This window comes from Notolepis coatsorum (genome assembly GCF_963971535.1).
Source record: "Notolepis coatsorum genome assembly, chromosome: 5".
Lineage (NCBI taxonomy): Eukaryota > Metazoa > Chordata > Actinopteri > Aulopiformes > Paralepididae > Notolepis > Notolepis coatsorum.
The window spans coordinates 163576123-163589186 of NC_140169.1; the positions used below are offsets into that span (position 1 = coordinate 163576123).

A 13064-nucleotide genomic window follows, 5' to 3' on the forward strand; every position below is an offset into this window, starting at 1 on the left:
CGATACCGATCACCGATCGTCGTGAGCCATATCGGCCGATACCGATACCGATCGTTTTTGATTAAAAAAATAATAAAAAATAATTGTATATACATTTTTTTTTATAAAATATATATATTATATAATTAGACTTGTACTTGTATTATCTGCGAGACATCGCCACCACGCAACAAGTCAAAATGCTCGCTATCTGCAAACAGCTCCACTGTCTGTGTGTACTCGAGTAGCCTCCAGCTATGGCCAGGATTCTCCGGAGCTGCAGCTGGACCCTATTGATCACATTCAACAACATGCCCTCAGCTCGAATACGCATCGAATCAGTGTTATAAGACATTGATATCAGGAGCTATCTGTAGCTACTGCTAGCCGGCTATATAACGTTAAGACAACGCCTCAGTGAACTATTTAGTTCAATGGGACATTTCGTTTTGAACAGTGAACTAACGTGAGCTGACGTGAGCTAACGGAGGTATCAACATGCACTACTAGACTTGCTGGAGCATTTGTTGATATCAGGAGCTATCAGTAGCTAGCCGGCTACATACCGTTAGACAATGCCTACTAAAAGTGAATAGTTGACTGCGTAATTTTGTTTAAACAGTAACGATAGCTAGGTAGCTAACGTTAGCTGACGGTTGAATGCACTATAGACTCGAGCAGAGGAGTCCTCGGTGTTTACAAACTTTACACGGGTGCGGGCGGAGCAAGGGAAGAGGAGGAGGAGGAGCGGCAGTTTGCAGGTCCTGTGTGTCTGAGACAGACAGCGAGTGAGATCTCCGCTTGATCGGTTTCCGCAATCTGCGAATATGACTCATTATCGTAATTCACCGATCGCATATTTATCCTGATTATCGGCCGATAACGATCGGTGGCCGATCGATCGGGGCATCCCTAGTAATTTTGTTTAAACAGTAATGATAGCTAGGTAGCTAACGTTAGAATGCACTATAGACTCGAGCAGAGGAGTCCTCTGTGTTTACAAACTTTACACGGGTGCGGGCGGGGCAAGGGAAGAGGAGGAGGAGGAGCGGCAGTTTGCAGGTCCTGTGTGTCTGAGACAGACAGCGAGTGAGATCTCCGCTTGATCGGTTTCCGCGATCGGCGAATATGACTCATTATCGGAATTCACCGATCGCATATTTATACTGATTATCGGCCGATAACAATCATATCTTCCATAGCATCCCTAATCAATATCTTCCTTTTGAATGAAATAGGTTCGAGAGGGAGAGGGAGAGAGAGACACACACACACACACACACACACACACACACACACACACAGAGAAAGAGATTCTCAGCCCCTCCTTCCCTCACTATGCCTTTGAGCGTTCCCACTTACCAGTGATTAGCGTTAGCAGTAGTTAGCGTTAGCAGGTTAGCTTAGTATACAGGACTGGTGAGGATGCAAAGCATGTTAGACAATTGGAACTGCTGCTCGCAGAGTTTTCGTTTGCACATAGAAGCAGACTCGAGATGAGTTGTTACAGAGCTGGTCCACGCTGCTCCGTGACTATTATGAAATGACAATTGCACGTTGACACGCCCACTACGCAAGACAATTACTCGCACACTGTGCTCCTAAATGATTTTTCCAGTTCGCACAAATCTATTTTTTTTTGTGGCAAATGCGAGTGAAATGCTTGCACTGTATAGCCTTGATAGAATACTCTAATATGCTCATATGCCTCCCAATTTCTTTACACGCCAGAGTGGCTTAGTAGCCTCTGTAATTTACCAGCCAAGGAGGAAATCTACACGCCATTGGCGTTTGGCGGTGGTTATTTTGTTCCCTGTGCTCACCATATCTCTAGAACACCAGAGCTGCTCACCATATCTCTATAACATCAGAGCTGCTCACCATATCTCTATAACACCAGAGCTGCTCACCATATCTCTATAACACCAGAGCTGCTCACCATATCTCTATAACACCAGAGCTGCTCACCATATCTCTATAACACCAGAGCTGCTCACCATATCTCTATAACACCAGAGCTGCTCACCATATCTACAGTATATAACACCAGAGCTGCTCACCATATCGCTATAACACCAGAGCTGCTCACCATATCTATATAACACCAGAGCTGCTCACCGTATCTCTATAACACCAGCGCTCACATTTTTCATACACACTAAACTAAGAGACTCCCCATAGTAAGTTATATGGTTTTTCTATAGTGATTCACTATAGTATTACTGTACAGTATATAGTATGATTGTTTCTATAGTATACAGGGCTGATTTCTTTCTTTCTATTCACAGATATGAATGTTTCAGGCATGTTCCTGTCCTGTAATTGGTTCAAACTGCATGTTAGCAGTTGCTTTCAAAGTATCCAACTAAAAGAGCTACTATAGTCTAATTTAGCACACAGGCTATAATCTGGAAAAATATGATTTTTATAAACCAGACAAACAACAATCCCGACTCTCTTTACATGCTGCCATCCCTGTAGGGAACTCTATGAGGTTGGAATGGGCAAAGAAGGTGCATTAAGCGCAGGGCTGAATGAGGCCCTTATGAAGCAACGAGATAAGACCTCATTCTATGAGGCCAGCATGCTGAAGCCAGGAATGTAAAGTAATTTAGTTATAAGTACAGCCTTGCAGGTTGCTGGTTTGATTCTGGCCTACAATGTGTGCAACCTTTTAAGTGTTGTGTAACCCATGGATCAGTTGTTTGTGAATCTGTAATGATAAATTGAGCTGTCCCATTGATAATCCCATTGATCAATTGAGCTGTCTCATTATATAAGGATAATTCTCTCCTCTAGCCTGGATCAGAGACAAATGGTTTGGGAACCGTGCGCAGATCCTCCGTGTGGACATGTAGGAGGGCGGTGAGGTAGCCAGCCAGGCACCCATATCCCTTTATCTCTCAGTGCTTACCTCCGACCGGCACCCTATCTATCTCCACACCCCCTACTGTCTGCCCGGCTCCGGCTCACCTCGCTCCCCAACCTCCGCGCGCACAAACTCCTCCGCCTTCCCAATGCTCGCGCTGTCTGTGACGTTGAGCAGCAGGGTCTTCAGCCGGGGGGAGGTCAGAGACGTCAGGTCCGCGGCACCTTTCTCCGTCAGGCAGCCGGCGATGATGCTGAGATCTCCTCTCTGGTCCAGCTGTCGGGCCAGCAGGTTCCCAAAGCCGCTGTCGCACCCGGTGATGAAGACATGCTTCTGGTGGAGGTCGCCGACCGTGAGGGAATGTCTTATCATGTACCAGGCGACGATGAGGATAGCAGCCGGAATCAGAGCACAGGTCAAGGTCAGGTGCGACAGGATCACCTGGAAGACACCAAGTCAAGTAGCTCTGATTGATTGAAAACTTTATTGAGAGATTGCAGAATGGGTACAGTACAGTGCAGCTCAATACACACAATTGTTAAGGGCATGCAGACCAGAGAAAGACTTTCGTCTTGTTTACATCAGGGTCCCCCATTTTCAATTCATAATGACATTTATGACATACACAACATACAGATATAAAAATCCAGGCGTGTAAAAAGTACCCAGAAATTATACTTAAGTGAAAGTATGGGTACCGTCTCAAAATCGTACTCAAGTAAAAGTCAGAGTATCTGGCTAAAAACACACTTGAGTAAAAGTCAAAACGTTTCTACTTTTAAATGTACTTAAGTAGTATAAAGTTAAAGTAAAAACTTTTTTTCTGACTGTCTAGTCTTCTGATAGCAGGTGTTTAATCAAAGATCCCCGCTTTCTAGTCTTGCACAAGGACCAATCAGCATGGGTATGGGCGGGTTCATTTTCCATTGATGGGGATTTGATTGGCTGTTTTTAAATAAAGTGCGGCCGCAGGATTAATAACGTTAAAGTTAGTTCGGCCAGAGAAACAAATATACGAATTAAAATGGTTGGACCTGTGAGATTTGTACTTTGTAGTTCTGCATTTTAAATGTGAGTAAAAAGTATGTTTTTTTTCTCTGAAATGTAATCGAGTAAAAGTACAAGTATACAAACCTAATAATACTTTAGTAAAGTACAAATCCCCCAAAACAGTACTTAAGTATTGTAATGAAGTACAATTACTCAAGTACTTTACACCCCTGTACAAATCTAATCTAATCTAATCTAATCACTTAATTACCAGGTCACTTATTGTCATTTCTCAGACATAGATATATTAATTACACAAATACGTTTGAATATGTTTAGTGGAGCTGTACACTTGAGCAAGTTACCTTTGTATATAAAAAGCACAGGTAACCAACATATTTAAAAAATAACATAGAATGTAGAAACATGGTAGCTCAGCAGTAGCATGTTTTGTAGTTTTAGTAGATTTTTCATGTATCAGAAAGGCAAGTAGTATTGTCATAGATGACTATGTATTTTTTAAGATGTTTTCATGTAAATATCTGTATCAGTATTTGTATTGTATTGTCCCAGTAACAGCAAGAACCATGATGGAAATAAGTCCTGGGCCCTCATGCATCAACGTGTTCTACGCACAGATATGTGCTTACCCTGTGCGTACGATCATTTCTAAGCAAAGAGTGGGATTCATCAATTTCAACTTGAACTTGACTTCGTGCGTACATCTACGCACAGGTCAGACCTGGCGTACCTAGCTCCCAGTGGTAGAATATCGTTACTACGCATAAGCACTCCTCAGTCCTGCATTAGTTCCAAGGCGGAAATAAGCTTCCGTGCATTAGTGTTCAACTTCTGTATGACCCGTAATTCATTATAGTTCATTGCAAAATAGCGACAGTAGTGTAATTATAACGGGCTCACACGCGAACAAGAGGTTGGCCTGCTTGTTTGGCACGGGGGGGCAGACGCAAAACACCAACCTCCAAACGTGATTAGATATTGTTTCAAATAAAAAGCAAATGATCTTGTGTGTCATGTTTCCAAATAAGATTGGTCACGAAATGCTTTCTACTTCAATTTGTTGGTTAGAATAGATGACCTCCGTTGAAACTTCACTGAGACTAACAGTCTATTTGTGAGCTCCCGCACAGATGTGATAATAATAATAATAATAATAATAATAATAATAATAATAATAATAATAATAATAATAATAATAATAATAATAATAATAATAATAATAATAATAATAATAATAATAATAATAATAATAGCTTCATTTTATATAGCGCCTTTCAAGAGACCCAAGGTCGCTTTACATAGATAGGGGGGGGGAATAACAAAGTAACAAACATAGTGGACAGACACACAACATATATATATGATGATGGAATTCATTCAAGATCCTCTCCACCCTCGGGTACGTCTTTGCCACCGCGGCACGGTCCATCGTGATATTGGAGATGGATCGACCAATAGACTGTTACTGTAGCTGTCAAAGCTCCATCACAAATGCAGTTATGTGAATAGAAAGGGATTCCACTCAGTCAATGTTGCGATGCGCATTTGCCTGATACATGTTATTGCTGGATGCCGGGAGGAAGGCGATGCTGAATGTTTTCAATTCATTAAATAAAACGGATACTTTTTGCAAGGGTTTACTGACTGTCATACAAATGATCAACCAACTACATACTGTAACTTTTCAGTGCACGTTCTTATTTACATTGTGACAACAGCCTTGTGAGTTCCCGCAGTGACCCGCACACAGACATGATGGAATTCAAGTTCATGTTTGTATTGATCACATATAGGCAGGCTACACATGGCGTATCGGCTACATCATACATGGCAGTAAGATTCATTGTTCTTGTATATGCTCTCGTATTATATTGTTTATATAGGCTACCCAATACTGACATCAAAATAGATTGTAGTATGCCTCTAGAAATCATATGCAGCAGGTAGAAAATTGACGGGAGATCCATCGCGATTTGGAATCAAATTGAGGAGAACTTTAATCCCTGGTATTAATCAAACAACACGGGGAAAGGCAGTCATATTCCAGCGCGGTCTTTATTAGCCGACAACAAAATAGATGCCTCTAAAAATCATATAGCCAATCGAACACAACTAATAAAGGCATTCATATTACAGCACGGTTATAATGACACACAACCAACGCCAAACAGTGGTCAACGAACGGTCTTTATTAGTATTTTGAGCTGTCCAGGCAGAATTGCAGCAATGGTCTTAGGGAGCCGTTGATATCTGACATCACCGTTTACGAGTCCGCCTTTTATTTATCCCACAATACGCGATAGTGTCTCTTGGTTCGACAGCAGTGAACAATCTTCGTGGAGTTTCTCAGGGTTCCGCTCGGGTCCGTCCATTATTTCACATCCCATGGGGGGTGTTTCCTCATTTTCATGACCATATATGGATAATCATGCACGAGCATTGACGGTAGAACAAAGTGGTATTCATCAACACGGAGGACCATATAGCCTGCGTACGCACGTGTGATGAATGCCGACTTCCCTGTGCGTACGCTAGTTCTACATTCCGTGCTTACGTGTGGAAGTAGGTCAAGTTCTACGTCCACGTTGATGAATGAGGGCCCTGGACTGTATCATGTTATCCTTGTCACTGAAAGCAAGTTGTTTTTGAATCATGCTTTTTGTCAAATAAACTGAAATCAACTAAATTATTTAGAAAAAGACAGAATCCGATTGAAGAGAATTTCCAGAAAAGAAAATAATAATATTGATAACGATAATATAATACTGATAAAGATAATAATAATAATAATTATTATTATTATTTCTTGATCCTTGATGGTAAATTCAAACAAGTAGCCTGGGAGAGTAAAACGTCACCAAAAGTGAAACAAGTTTGTTTCTAATATAAACTGTAGTTTGTTTCTAATATAAAAGGCAGTTGGTTTCAGACATTGACAAGGTAAACAGAAACTTACCTCAGAAAGATCTGTGAGGACATGTCCTTCAGACGCCTGAGGAGGGAACAAAAAATACATTCATCAAAGAAACACGAAAAGCAACAGAGAGGCTAAACATAAATGCACTTAAAGGAACACGCCAACAATTTTGGGAAATTCGCTTACCGTCGTCTCCAGAGAGAGACAAGAAGATAGATACCAGCTGTGCGTTCAGTAGAAAGCTATCTCGCTGCATGTTAGCCTAGCTTAGCACAATGAATGGAAGCGGACAGTGTCGGTTAGCCTAGGCATTGTCCAACTAACACCTCTCCCGAAGGCTAACCGGCCATGTCCGCTTCCATTCATTGTGCTAAGCTAGGCTAACATGCAGCCAGATAGCTTTCTACTGAACGCACAGAGAGGAAACTGGTATCTTCTTGTCTCTCTCTGGAGAAGATGGTAAGCTAATTTCCCAAAATGTTGGCGTGTTCCTTTAATTCATTTCAATAGTCAGAAATGTAAGTAAAATGCTGTATCTGTCTCATTTATGTGCATTTTGGAGTTATATAATGCAGATTCGGTAAATCTTGTAAGTCTTCAGACGTTTCTTGATGTAGGGGAGCCCCAGTGTTTCCTATTTATTATACTTTTCTGCCATTGCTGGGGTCAACTTGAGATGTTTGATTTGAATTTGTGAGAAAAAAATATACGCTTCTACGTGCTTTTCCTCTTAACACTTTGGATGCCAATGACGCTATACGTTGTTAGTTCATGCCGCCAGTCGAGTGCCGCCAACGACATATAGCGTTTGTTTGTCGTATTTTTTTGTATTGGCGATTTGAATTCATATTATATCAATCGAGCCTCACGCTAGTGTTGCAGAGTCTCTCTGAGCTCAATTGGGAAGATACCGCCCCCTATCGTCTCTCCCTGTGTAACTGCACTCCATTAGTTAGGGGGGGGGGGGGGGGGCAGTTTCCTCATTTTACTTTTCCGTCAAGGCAACTGAAGAGACCAAGTGATCGCCGGCCCTCAGAAATGTGTGGATTATGTATTTCCAGCACCCAACGCTGAATCAATAAACGCGATCGATATTTGGAATGGCGATCAGGAATTGGAATACTCTTTTTGGATAACATCTGATCTGAGGTAAGGAATCTATTTTACCAGTCTTGGGATAATCAGAGCTTTTTTCACAGATATATCAACGTGTCCCATATGTGTGTGTGTGTCTGTGTGTGCCGCTGTTCAGGAAATGAGAGAATAGATATTTCAGCCCGCTTCTATAGCGTGCATAAGTACACATACTGTCGATAATCTAGCGTTTATTTGAAAACTATTCATAAATAGGCCGAAAAATTACAACGTTTTTGTGTATGCCAGAATATTCCAGTAAATGCCGTTGATCACGGAATCTATATATTTTCCTGAAAAACGAGGGCTTTTCAAAAATGCTATGAAAACGGAAATGAACCGATTAAAAAACAATCCGTTTCGACAATGTTGACTGCAAACAAGTCATTGATAAACGACAGGCAGATTAGACACATAGCCATAATTTAAAACAGAGATTATGCGTTCACAACGCTATCATTGAAGTGGGTGCTGGCATTTAACGGTTCACCAGTGGTAATCAAAGTGCACCAGATTGATGCATTTAAATGTTAAATGCATGCCCACCTTAAAGGGTTAAATGCATGCCCCCACCATAGTTTCACAAAATAGGGGCCCCCAAACAACATTTAGCTAGTGCCCCCAAAAAGCTAGAAACGGCCCTGATTATCGCTAGGCTGGTAAAGATATGCCTCCTAAAATGTCTAAACGGAAGTACAGGCTACAGGCTTTCCGGTTTCGACAAAACAATTATAGAAACATGTGAAGTGCACAATATTTCCTCCTTTAAGCCACTGCAACGGCTTTGCCTGAAGAATTTACTACATGACCGGGACGTTCTAGCTTGTTTGCCGACAGGATTCGGGAAAAGTTTGGTCCGTTCGGAAGCAGCTTCCAGGGGAAGTACATACACCGGAAATTCTACCCCACAGACACTTTCGGCCGTAGTTCTTTACCAGGCTTTATCTCACGGAGATAAAACTGGGAACGAGATTGGATTATCACCAACAAGACACCTGGTCATAATAAGATATGTTCACACTGCAGACGGGAGTGGCCTGATTTCTTTGCTCATATGCGACTCAGATCAGATTTATTCACGACAGTGTGAACAACACAAATCACATGGAATCTGATCTTTTCAATTATGATCTGGGCCACTTTCATTGGTCCTGAATCAGATACAGGTAGGATATTTTTGCAACACGACCTCAGTCTGAACAGTCACTTTCAATGCGACTTGTATGCCATTCTAGATTGTTAATTTATTAAATCCATCTTCTTTATTGTTCATTTGCGCATGTGGGTCAGTTCAGGTCAGGACTGGAGCATGTGACCAGTTCACACTGGAATCTGATATCAGCCACATTTAAAAAACAATATGAACAGCCAAACTAAAAAATAACTGTTCTGAGCCATAAATCAGAATTGAGCAGTAAGGCTTGCAGTGTGAACGGAGCCATAGGAACACTGGGTCTCACAGTCCATTTCACAGAGTACATTTTACTCAAACTGAGTCCATTTGCGCCCAAGTGAGTAACATTTTACTCAGTTTGAGTAAAATGTACTCAGCGAAATGTACTGTCAACTTGTACACATATCAGGTTTGCAGAACTGTTTCAGAAATGGACCCAGAACCATTTGAAAATATATTATTAATATCAAACATGTGATGAGGTTGGAGTTATATTGAAATAATAAGAAATTATTGATACATATTCCACGCAAAAAAAGCCATCAAATACAGTAATTTGATGCGATAAAACCCTACACAGTATAGTCTGACGTTTGTTAAGCAGCTATTGCAGAACCTCAGCTGACCACTAGATGGCATTGCAGCACATCTACCGGTAAAGTTAAAATAATTAAATGAATACAAAGTATCAAAATCAGTCCACAAGACTACAGTATGTCACTCAAAGCAAGCTCTGCAAAGCAATGTCACAATAAAATGTAAGTGAGTTCTATACGAATACAAAACAATTGTTATTGATGTCATGATTCAATAAGCTCTTCAGATCGTTCCATTGAGTTAATCACAACCAGATTGAACATTAACTTATATGGATCAAACATACCATTGCTACGGTACTCAAAAGTTGTACGTGTCCTTCCCATGAAAAAATAAACGTTAAAAAAAGATCTAATAAAAAATAGACTGAAGTGGTGTGATCTTTGCTGAATCAAACATGCTTTTTCTCCAGGTACGTTTCTTGTATGTAGGAAGCTGTCGCCTTCAGGGTCAACGGTCCATTTGGGACACTTGAAACACAGGCAAACATTTCCTAAGCAGGCGATTGCGTAATAAACTTTACTGGCTTGCATATTGGCTTATGTGTCTATATTAGCTCTGATAATAACATGTCACCTATAAAAGCTAGATAAGTCACATCCCTGTTTTCTGCCAACTACTTAACCTGGAAAGCAGCAAAGAAGTACTTTTACTAAAGTAAATATATATATTTATTCTTACCATATATATCTATCCACATCTGTCTGTACATACCTGCATATAATTATTTTTACATATCTGTAGATACTATATCTATCTGTAAATATCCCTTACCTACTCTTACTAGTTACACTGCTGGCCAGTATGAATTACTACCATAGTGTCTTTATATACCTGTACATATTAATACTACAACTCTGTACATACATCTGATTAGCACTATTACTCAGTAGTACTAATTTATATATTTTATACCCAGTTTAATCACCTGTACATTGTATATTACTGTTGCACTTTACGGTTACATTTGCACTTATTTCATTGTACAGTACTTGTGCTGTATGATGACAATACATTTTAATCTAATCTAATAACCTTTCACCTAAAAGCTGGCGTGGATAGCTCACATCCCTGTTGTATGCCAACGTTACTACTTAACCTGGAAAGCAGCAATGTAGTACTTTTACTTAAGTACTGTACTTTTTTTGGGTGACATTTTTAGGGACTTACCGTATTTTTGTTTTGGATAACTTTATACTTTTACTCCACTTTCAAAGGAAATTTCACAGTACTGTACTTTCACTTTACTTATTCTGTTGAGATTGATTTGAATCTTGCAGTCAAAAGTTACTGTCAGGATTGGGGGGGGGGGGGGGGGGGGGTGACACACACAAAGAGGGGAAAGGAGGGTGGGGGAAAACACAAGAATAAAATAAATACAAATAAAAGCTGTAGAAAACTCAAAAACACCAGTATAAAATAACTGTGGGAAAAACCCAAAGTAACCACCACTGCCTAGCAGTTGAAAACAACAACAACAAAACGATAGGTTATGTATATAACCTAGTTATATGAGTACTGGCGAATCGCGTCTCGCTCTTTCACCATATTGAGATATACCTCATCTCCAGTACCTACTGTACTTCATTAACGAAAACAAAGCACACATGCACTTGACCAGGCCCCATAGTGTCCGCCTATAAGGCACCAGGCATGGTCACACTTGCCCGTCCTCAGGAAAAAGTTTTCCATTGAGAAAAACCCCACCAAGGGACCTCAGGGCGCGCTAAGAGCGAGACGCTCAGCCAGTACTCATATAACTAGGTTATATACATAACCTATCGTTATATATTCGTACTGGCGAATCGCGTCTCGCTCTTTCGCCATATTGAGATATAGGACAGAGCAGACGCGTGGCCCGACAAATGTACCCCCTGAGGACCCGCAACCATAACAAACAAAGAGCTGATCGGTAGCCCTGAGGTCCTGAGTCCGGCTGAGGTAAATCCCCAAAGCCCGGACTGGACACGACAGGTGAAGGCTCGCCTCTAACTCACCAGCGTGGGGAGGCGGATGAAACGCCTGAACCACAATATCCCTGGAGCGAAAAGAGCTCCGGATATTTTTTGGCACGAAGACTGGATTAGGCCTCAGAGTCACACCGCTATTGACACGAATAGACACGCACTCAGGCCGCACCGAGAGAGCACAAAGCTCACCCACGCGCTTAGCGGAGGTGATGGCCAGCAGGAACGCAGTCTTGAAAGACAGCTGTTCCAAAGACGCCTGCTCAAGAGGCTCAAACGGGGCCTCAGACAACTGACCGAGGACCAGTTGGAGGTCCCAACTCGGAGACAGAGAACGTTTCACCGGCTTAAGGCGCCGAGTGCCAAGCAGGAAACGCTTCACAAGAGGGTGGCTGAACAACGTAATACCCTCAAACCCCTCATGACAAGAGGATATAGCTGCGGCATATACCCTCACCGTCGAAGCAGACAGTTTATCCAAAATAGACTGAAGGAAGGAAAGGACAGCGTCCAGGGGGCAGGACACAGGGTCCAAGGCCCCCACTCTACACCACTCTTGGAAAATACACCACCTACCTGCGTAAACCACGATAGTGGAAGGAGCATGCATGTTCCGGATGGTGTCGACCACAGAAGGGTCCATCCTCTCCAGACTCATCCTCTCAACAGCCAAACCATCAGCGGCTGGCCCAGCACAGGGAACTGCCACAGAGACCTGTGCGCCTGAGAGAGGGCCCGCGGCAACCAAGGAACAGGCCACGGCGGGGCTACCAAGAGCTGGATCAGGACCGGGAACCACACAGCTGTGCCCCGGTCCGGCGCGATCAGGATCAAGGTCCTGCGCTCCCAACGTACCCGCTCCAACAACTGTCCTATCAGATGTATGGGGGGAAAAGCATACAGAATCCCGGGCGGCCATGGATACATCGAGAAGGCATCCACCCCCAAGGGAGGATCGTCCCCCCGACTGACCGAGAACCACTTCCCCGAAGCGGTCCCAGACCTGTCTGACTATGTCTGGACGTAGTCCCCACTCGTCGTGATGAGGACCGCCCCGCGACATCGCATCTGCGCCCACATTCTCCCTGCCAGGGATGTGGAGCGCCCTCAGGCTGTGCAGATTGCGAGACGCCCACAGCCAGAGCTCGAACGCCGCCCGGTGCAGACGGATGGAGCATACTCCACCCTGTCCGTTGATATACGCCGCTGCCATCGTGCTGTCCGTCCTGACCAACACGTGCTCGCCCACCACCAAGTGGCCGAGCCGCTTGAGGACCAGGAGGACCGCCTTCAATTCCAACACATTGATGTGCATAGCAGACCGGGCAGCATGGACCGCCCAGCTGCCCCCCACTGCGTTGGTCCGACACGTCCCCCCCCCCATCCCGTGAGGGAGGTGTCGGTGAAGACCGTGAT

The 13064-nt window shown here is 42.9% G+C and overlaps 1 protein-coding gene across 1 annotated transcript in view; it reads right to left on the minus strand.

Moving 5' to 3' along the window:
* LOC311228453 (retinol dehydrogenase 7-like) overlaps positions 1-13064 on the minus strand; it is a gene marked incomplete at both ends in the record, with an annotated part of 217004 nt that overhangs the window by 4695 nt on the left and 199245 nt on the right. The gene's annotated exons all lie outside the window — the stretch shown is intronic.